Consider the following 10257-nt stretch of genomic DNA (forward strand, 5'->3'; position numbering starts at 1 on the left):
AGTCTCCTGAGTAGCTGGGACTACAGGTGCCCACCACCACACCTGGCTAATTTTTTGTATTTTTAGTAGAGACGGGGTTTCACCATGTTAGCCAGGATGGTCTCAATCTCCTGACCTTGTGATCTGCCTGCCTTGGCCTCCCAAAGTGCTGGGATTACAGGCTTGAGACACCGCGGCTGGCCGGTAGTTTGTTAATCTTAACTCTTCTACTTTTGCTCTCGTAGTTATTAGACTTTTTCTTTATGAGATATCCTCTTTATGAGATATCCTGGATCTTTTAGAATCTTCCCAACTTAAATGTGTTTAGTTGCCATGAAAGACTTTTTAATATTTTTTAAATCATATGCTTCTTGAGATAATTCTTCCAGTGAAAATTTGTTTCAGTTATAATTTCTTTTCCATTTTTTCATTCCCTTTTCAGTAAGAAAAAGAGCAACATCAAAACATCGCTTACATACCCATCTCCAATGGAGAACCATCTTTTCACAAAAGGCATTTTATCTTCCCTTTTGAGAAGTTACTCCTCCCCATTTCACCTCTCTTCTTAGGATGATAATACTAGATGGTATTGTGTCTGGAATTGGTGGATTCTTGGTCTCACTGACTTCAAGATTGAAGCCGCGGACCCTCACGGTGAGTGTTACAGCTCTTAAGGTGGCGCGTCTGGTGTTGTTCATTCCTTCCGATGTTCGGATGTGTTCTGAGTTTCTTCCTTCTGGTGGGTTTGTGGTCTCGCTGGCTCAGGAATGAAGCTGCAGACCTTCGCAGTGAGTGTTACAGCTCTCAAGGCGGCGTGTCTGGAGTTGTTCGTTCCTCCCGGTGGGCTCGTGGTCTCGCGGGCTTCACGAGTGAAGCTGCAGACCTTCGGGGTGTTAGAGCTCATAAAAGCAGCATGGACCCAAAGAGTGAGCAGTAGCAAGATTTATTGCAAAGAGCGAAACAAAGCTTCCACAGTGTGGAAGGGGACCCAAGCCGGTTGCCACTGCTGGCTCGGGCAGCCTGCTTTTATTCTCTTTTCTGGCCCCAGTCATGTCCTGCTGATTGGTAGAGCTGAGTGGTCTGTTTTGACAGGGCGCTGATTGGTGCGTTTACAATCCCTGAGCTAGACATAAAGGTTCTCCACGTCCCCATCAGATACAGAGTATCCACACAAAGGTTCTCCAAGGCCCCACCAGAGCAGCTAGATACAGAGTGTGGATTGGTGCATTCACAGACCTCGAGCTAAACACAGGGTGCTGATTGGTGTGTTTACAAACCTTGAGCTAGATACAGAGTGCCGATTGGTGTATTTACAACCCTTGAGCTAGACATAAAGGTTTTCCAAGGCCCCACCAGAGTAGCTAATACAGAGTGTAGATTGGTGCATTCACAAACCCTGAGCTAAACACAGGATGCTGACTGGAGTATTTACAATCCCTGAGCTAGACATAAAGGTTCTCCACATCTCCACCAGACTCAGGAGCCCAGCTGGCTTCACCCAGTGGATCCTGCACCGGGGATGCAGGTGGAGCTGCCTGCCAGTCCCTGGCCGTGCGCTCGCACTCCTCAGCCCTTGGGTGGTCGATGGGACTGGGCGCTGTGGAGCAGGCTGTGGCGCTCATCGGGGAGGCTCTGGCTGCACAGGAGCCCATGCAGGGGGTGGGAGGCTCAGGCATGGCAGGCAGCAGGCCCCGAGCCCTGCCCCAGGGGAAAGCAGCTAAGGCCCAGTGAGAAATTGAGCGCAGCACCGGTGGGCTGGCACTGCTGCGGGACCCAGTACACCCTCTGCAGCTGCTGGCCCGGGTGCTAAGCCCCTCATTGCCCAGGGCCGGCGGGGCCGGCAGGGCTGGCCGGCTGCTCCGAGTGCGGGGCCCACCAAGCCCACACCCACCCGGAACTCCAGCTGGCCCATAAGCGCTGCACGCAGCCCCAGTTCCCACTCGTGCCTCTCCCTCCACATCTCCCTGCAAGCTGAGGGAGTGGGTTCCCGCCTTGGCTAGCCCAGAAAGGGGCTTCCACAGTGCAGCGGTGGGCTGAAGGGCTCCTCAAGTGCCGCCGAAGTGGGAGCCCAGGCAGAGGAGGCGCAGAGAGCAAGTGAGGGCTGTGAGGACTGCCAGCATGCTGTCACCTCTCACTACTCTGTCACCTCTCACTATTTCTCAGCTAAAAGGACCAGGTCAGCCTGGCGTGGTGGCTCACACCTGTAATCCTAACACTCTGGGAGGCCAAGGCGGGTGGATCACCTGAAGGACAGCAGTTCAAGACCAGCCTGGCCATCATGGTGAAGACCCGCCTCTACTAAAAATGCAAACAATTAGTCGGGCGTGGTGACAGGCACCTGTAATCCCAGTTACTCGGTAGGCTGAGGCAGGGGAATCGCTTGAACCAGGGAGGTGGAGGCTGCAGTGAGCTGAGATCGTGCCATTACACTCCAGCCTGGGCAACAAGAGCATGGTACACAGCTGGAAACATTCTGGGTATGAAGAAATTAAACCATCTCTTCTACTCTATATTCTCTACCTCTACCACTTGGAAGAGGCTGAAGATACTGCAACTATGGACCTGAAGGCATAAGGGCCTGCATTTTAAGTCACTGCTGTGGTCTCAAAGTGTCCCCCAAAATTCATGTTGGGAAGTTAGTCTCCAATGCAACAGTATTGGGAGGCAGCGCCTAACGGGAAGTGTTTAAGTCCTAAGGACTGAGCCCTCATGAATGCATTATAGTGCCCTTATAAAATGGGCTTGTGAGAGTGGCTCTTTTCTAGTCTTCTGCCATGTGAGGACACGACATTCCTCCTCTCTGGAGGACACAGCAATGAGGCACCATCTTGGACTTCCCAGCCTCCAAAACAGAGAATAAATTTCCATTCTCTGTAAATTACCATCTCAGGTATAGCAGCACAAAACAAAGATAGTGATCATCATAGCTGAAATGTTATGCAGGTTACTAAACCTCTCTGAGCCGATTTCTGCATTCTGTACAATGGATTTTACCTACTCTCTCACAGTATGAGTAAAAAACCAGGTGTTTATGAAGTGCCAGTTACAGCAGACTTTCTGGAAGAGGTAACTGACATGAACAGTGTAAACTAAGGCCATATTTCTCGGTAGCCATATAATACTGTTTGTTCTCACTCAACTGTTACTCAGTATTGATCACAGTTCTGCACAAAACAGAATCCATTCTGGTTAGTTTAGCAGAAAAACATTTAAAACTTATTGACAACAGAAATAATTTATAGCCCAACCCAGTATGCAAAAATGCTGGCTATGTCCCACTGAGTTGATTTCATGGCTCACTAATGAATTGTGAGCCACAGACGGACAATTACATTGCAGGGTATTAAACAGCCTGGAGAATCACCAGAAAAGAATGCTCTTGCCTGTGCTTCCACAAACTGGGTAGCCAAACGGGCTGATTGATAGTTCCAGAAGCATGCCATGTGTATAACCCACATCCTCAAAACGATGCCTGGTATCTCATAGAATCTGATGGACAAAACCTAAGTGACACCCAAAACCCTGATACAAGGAATCTGAGAAACATAGTAAAGAAAGGAAAGCACACTAGCAAAACTTCCAAAAGATGTTAATCAAGCTAAGCCACAGCATCAGTCCCGTATCTGCAATGAAATGCTGCTCATGTATGTGAGACAGAAAAACCTGGTGGCCGAAATATGTATTATTTCATTTATCTTATCTCTATAAATGGCATATTTTCTTGATTACAGCCTATTGCTACTTCACTGAGGGAAAACTCATAACTAGTACAATTTGCCTGATGAGATGAAATTCAAGGGAACAAACCTGAAGTAACAAATCCCCAAGTTACATGTCTTTCACAAACATACCTCTACCCAGTCAACAGAGGATTTATCAAAAGAAAGATTAATAGTGGAAAAATAAACTGAGGATTCTTTTCTCACCCTCATCACAAAGAATCTCAAGATTAAAAAGAAGTTTTTAGACTAGTGAAGAGAAGGGAACAAGGAATACCTTTGATCTGTCCTTTTTTTATTTTAGTTCAGCTTATGCAAGATTTTGTACCTTGTGAAAGAATTTAAGTTTACTGAATAAAAAATATTGCTTAAGATTTAAAGCAAATAGGGACGGAGGTGGAGCCAAGATGGCCGAATAGCAACAGCTCCGGTCTCCAGCTCCCAGCCTGAGTGACACAGAAGACGGGTGATTTCTGCATTTCTGCTTGAGGTACCGGTTTCATCTCACTAGGGAGTGCGAAACAGTGGGTGCAGGACAGTCGGTGAAGCGCACTGTGCGCGAGCCGAAGCAGGGCGAGGCATTGCCTCACTCGGGAAGCGCAAGGGGTCAGGGAGTTCCCTTTCCTAGTCAAAGAAAGGGGTGACAGACGGCACCTGGAATATCGGATCAGTTCCACCCTAATACTGCGCTTTTCCAACGGGCCTGGATAAACGGCACACTAGGAGATTGTGTCCTGCACCTGGCTCGGAGGGTCCTATGCCCACGGAGTCTTGCTGATTGCTAGCACAGCAGTCTGAGATCAAACTGCAAGGCGGCAGCGAGGCTGGGGGAGGGGCGCCCACCATTGCCCAGGCTTGCTTAGGTAAACAAAGCAGCCAGGAAGCTCGAACTGGCTGGAGCCCACCACAGCTCAAGGAGGCCTGCCTGCCTCTGTAGGCTCCACCTCTGGGGGCAGGGCACAGACAAACAAAAAGTCAGCAGGAACCTCCTCAGAATTAAATGTCCCTGTCTGACTGACAGCTTTGAAGAGAGTAGTGGTTCTCCCAGCACACAGCTGGAGATCTGAGAACGGACAGACTGCCTACTAAAGTGGATCCCTCACCCCCGAGCAGCCTAACTGGGAGACACCCCCCCAGTAGGGACAGACTGACACCTCACTCGGCCAGGTACTCCTCTGAGACAAAACTTCCAGAGGAACTATCAGACAGCTGAATTTGTGGTCTCATGAAAATCCGCTGTTCTGCAGCCACCGCTGCTGATACCCAGCCAAACAGGGTCTGGAGTGGACCTCTAGTAAACTCCAACAGACCTGCAGCTGAGGGTCCTGTCTGGTAGAAGGAAAACTAACAAACAGAAAGGACATCCACACCAAAAACCCATCTGTACATCACCATCATCAAAGACCAAAAGTAGATAAAACCACAAAGATGGGGAAAAAACAGAGCAGAAAAACTGGAAACTCTAAAAGGCAGAGCACCTCTCCTCCTCCAAAGGAACGCAGTTCCTCACCAGGAATGGAAAAAGGCTGGATGGAGGATGACTTTGACGAGTTGAGAGAAGAAGGCTTCAGATGATCAAACTACTCTGAGCTACGGGAGGAAATTCAAAACAATAGCAAAGAAGTTAAAAACTTTGAAAAAAAATTAGAAGAATGGATAACTAGAATAACCAATGGAGAGAAGGGCTTAAAGGAGCTGATGGAGCTGAAAGCCAAGTTTCGAGAACTACGCGAAGATTGCAGAAGCCTCAGTAGCAGATGCGATCAACTGGAAGAAAGGGTATCGCTGATGGAAGATGAAATGAATGAAATGAAGCGAGAAGGGAAGTTTAGAGAAAAAAGAATAAAAAGAAATGAACAAAGCCTCCAAGAAATTTGGGACTATGTGAAAAGACCAAACCTACGTCTGATTGGTGTACCTGAAAATGACGGGGAGTATGGAACCAAGTTGGAAAACACTCTGCAAGATATTATCCAGGAGAACTTCCCCAATCTAGCAAGGCAGGCCAACATGCAGATTCAGGAAATACAGAGAACGCCACAAAGATACTCCTCCAGAAGAGCAACTCCAAGACACATAATTGTCAGATTCAGCAAAGTTGAAATGAAGGAAAAAATGTTAAGGGCAGCCAGAGAGAAAGGTCGGGTTACCCACAAAGGGAAGCCCATCAGACTAACAGCTGATCTCTCGGCAGAAACTCTACAAGCCAGAAGAGAGTGGGGGCTGATATTCAACATTCTTAAAGAAAAGAATTTTCAACCCAGAATTTCATATCCAGCCAAACTAAGCTTCATAAGTGAAGGAGAAATAAAATACTTTACAGACAAGCAAATGCTGAGTGATTCTGTCACCACCAGGCCTGCCCTAAAAGAGCTCCTGAAGGAAGCACTAAACATGGAAAGAACAACCGGTACCAGCCACTGCAAAAACATGCCAAATTGTAAAAACCATCGAGGCTAGGAAGAAACTGCAACAACTAATGAGCAAAATTACCAACTAACATCATAATGACAGGATCAGATTCACACATAACAATATTAATGTTAAATGTAAATGGGCTAAATGCTCCAATTAAAAGACACAGACTGGCAAACTGGATAAGGAGTCAGGACCCATCAGTGTGCTGTATTCAGGAAACCCATCTCATGTGCAGAGACACACATAGACTCAAAATAAAGGGATGGAGGAAGATCTATCAAGCAAATGGAAAACAAAATAAGGCAGGGGTTGCAATCCTAGTCTCTGATAAAATAGACTTTAAACCAACAAAGATCAAAAGAGACAAAGAAGGCCATTACATAATGGTAAAGGGATCAATTCAACAAGAAGAGCTAACTATCCTAAATATATATGCACCCAATACAGGAGCACCCAGATTCATAAAGAAAGTCCTGAGTGACCTACAAAGGGACTTAAACTCCCACACAATAATAATGGGAGATTTTAACACCCCACTGTCAACATTAGACAGATCAACGACACAGAAAGTTAACAAGGATATCCAAGGATTGAACTCAGCTCTGCACAAAGTGGACCTAATAGACATCTACAGAACTCTCCACCCCAAATCAACAGAATATACATTTTTTTCAGCACCACACCACACCTATTCCAAAATTGACCACATAGTTGGAAGTAAAGCTCTCCTCAGCAAATGTAAAAGAACAGAAATTATAACAAACTGTCTCTCAGACCACAGTGCAATCAAACTAGAACTCAGGATTAAGAAACTCACTCAAAACCGCTCAACTACATGGAAACGGAACAACCTGCTCCTGAATGACAATTGGGTACATAATGAAATGAAGGCAGAAATAAAGATGTTCTTTGAAACCAACGAGAACAAAGACACAACATATCAGAATCTCTGGGACACGTTCAAAGCAGTGTGTAGAGGGAAATTTATAGCACTAAATGCCCTCAAGAGAAAGCAGGAAAGATCCAAAATTGACACCCTAACATCACAATTAAAAGAATTAGAAAAGCAAGAGCAAACACATTCAAAAGCTAGCAGAAGGCAAGAAATAACTAAAATCAGAGCAGAACTGAAGGAAATAGAGACACAAAAAACCCTTCAAAAAATTAATGAATCCAGGAGCTGGTTTTTTGAAAAGTTGATAGACCGCTAGCAAGACTAATAAAGAAGAAAAGAGAGAAGAATCAAATAGATGCAATAAAAAATGAAAAAGGGGATATCACCACTGATCCCACAGAAATACAATCTACCATCAGAGAATACTACAAACACCTCTATGCAAATAAACTAGAAAATCTAGAAGAAATGGATAAATTCCTCGACAAATACACCCTCCCAAGACTAAATCAGGAAGAAGTTGAATCTCTGAATAGACCAATAACAGGTTCTGAAATTGTGACAATAATCAATAGCTTACCAACCAAAAAGAGTCCAGGACCTGATGGATTCACAGCCGAATTCTACCAGAGGTACAAGGAGGAACTGGTACCATTCCTTCTGAAACTATTCCAATCGATAGAAAAAGAGGGAATCCTCCCTAACACATTTTATGAAGCCAGCATCATCCTGATACCAAAGCCTGGCAGAGACATAACCAAAAAAGAGAATTTCAGACCAATATCCTTGATGAACATTGATGCAAAAATCCTCAATAAAATACTGGCAAACCGAATCCAGCAGCACATCAAAAAGCTTATCCACCATGATCAAGTGGGCTTCATCCCTGGGATGCAAGGCTGGTTCAACATACGCAAATCAATAAATGTAATCCAGCATATAAACAGAACCAAAGACAAAAACCACATGATTACCTCAATAGATGCAGAAAAGGCCTTTGACAAAATTCAACAACGCTTCATGCTAAAAACTCTCAATAAATTAGGTATTGACGGGACGTATCTCAAAATAATAAGAGCTATCTATGACAAACCCACAGCCAATATCATACTGAATGGGCAAAAACTGGAAGCATTCCCTCTGAAAACTGGCACAAGACAGGGATGCCCCCTCTCACCGCTCCTATTCAACGTAGTGCTGGAAGTTCTGGCCAGAGCAATCAGGCAGGAGAAGGAAATAAAGGGTATTCAATTAGGAAAAGAGGAAGTCAAATTGTCCCTGTTTGCAGATGACATGATTGTATATCTAGAAAACCCCACTGTCTCAGCCCAAAATCTCCTTAAGCTGATTAGCAACTTCAGCAAAGTCTCAGGATACAAAATCAATGTACAAAAATCACAAGCATTCTTATACACCAATCACAGACAAACAGAGAGCCAAATCATGAGTGAACTCCCATTCACAATTGCTTCAAAGAGAATAAAATACCTAGGAATCCAACTTACAAGGGATGTGAAGGACCTCTTCAAGGAGAACTACAAACCACTGCTCAACGAAATAAAAGAGGATACAAACAAATGGAAGAACATTCCATGCTCATGGGTTGGAAGAATCAATATCGTGAAAATGCCCATACTGCCCAAGGTAATTTATAGATTCAATGCCATCCCCATCAAGCTACCAATGACTTTCTTCACAGAATTGGAAAAAACTACTTTAAAGTTCATATGGAACCAAAAAAGAGCCCGCATCGCCAAGTCAATCCTAAGCCAAAAGAACAAAGCTGGAGGCATCACACTACCTGACTTCAAACTATACTACAAGGCTACAGTAACCAAAACAGCATGGTACTGGTACCACAACAGAGACATAGATCAATGGAACAGAACAGAGCCCTCAGAAATGATGCCTCATATCTACAACTATCTGATCTTTGACAAACCTGACAAAAACAAGAAATGGGGAAAGGATTCCCTATTTAATAAATGGTGCTGGGAAAACTGGCTAGCCATATGTAGAAAGCTGAAACTGGATCCCTTCCTTACACCTTATACAAAAATTAATTCAAGATGGATTAAAGACTTAAATATTAGACCTAAAACCATTAAAATCCTACAAGAAAACCTAGGCAATACCATTCAGGACATAGGCGTGGGCAAGGACTTCATGTCTACAACACCAAAAGCAATGGCAACAAAAGCCAAAATTGACAAATGGGATCTCATTAAACTAAAGAGCTTCTGCACAGCAAAAGAAACTACCATCAGAGTGAACAGGCAACCTACAGAATGGGAGAAAATTTTTGCAACCTACTCATCTGACAAAGGGCTAATATCCAGAATCTGCAATGAACTCAAACAAATTTACAAGAAAAAAACAAACAACCCCATCAAAAAGTGGGCAAAGGACATTAACAGACACTTCTCAAAAGAAGACATTTATGCAGTCAAAAAACACATGAAGAAATGCTCATCATCACTGGCCATCAGAGAAATGCAAATCAAAACCACAGTGAGATACCATCTCACACCAGTTAGAATGGCCATCATTAAAAAAATCAGGAAACAACAGGTGCTGGAGAGGATGTGGAGAAATAGGAACACTTTTACACTGTTGGTGGGACTGTAAACTAGTTCAACCATTGTGGAAGTCAGTGTGGCGATTCCTCAGGGATCTAGAACTAGAAATACCATTTGACCCAGCCATCCCATTACTGGGTATATACCCAAAGGACTATAAATCATGCTGCTATAAAGACACATGCACACGTATGTTTATTGTGGCACTATTCACAATAGCAAAGACTTGGAACCAACCCAAATGTCCAACAACGATAGACTGGATTAAGAAAATGTGGCACATATACACCATGGAATACTATGCAGCCATAAAAAATGATGAGTTCGTGTCCTTTGTAGGGACATGGATGAAACTAGAAAACATCACTCTTAGTAAACTATCGCAAGGACAAAAAACCAAACACCACATGTTCTCACTCATAGGTGGGAATTGAACAATGAGAACTCATGGACACAGGAAGGGGAACATCACACTCCGGGGACTGTTGTGGGGTTGGGGGAGGGGGGAGGGACAGCATTAGGAGATATACCTAATGCTAAATGAGGAGTTAATGGGCGCAGGAAATCAACATGGCACATGGATACATATGTAACTAACCTGCACATTGTGCACATGTACCCTAAAACCTAAAGTATAATAAAAAAAAAAAAAAGATTTAAAGCAATT

This window comes from Nomascus leucogenys, chromosome 6, assembly GCF_006542625.1.
Source record: "Nomascus leucogenys isolate Asia chromosome 6, Asia_NLE_v1, whole genome shotgun sequence".
Taxonomy (NCBI): domain Eukaryota; kingdom Metazoa; phylum Chordata; class Mammalia; order Primates; family Hylobatidae; genus Nomascus; species Nomascus leucogenys.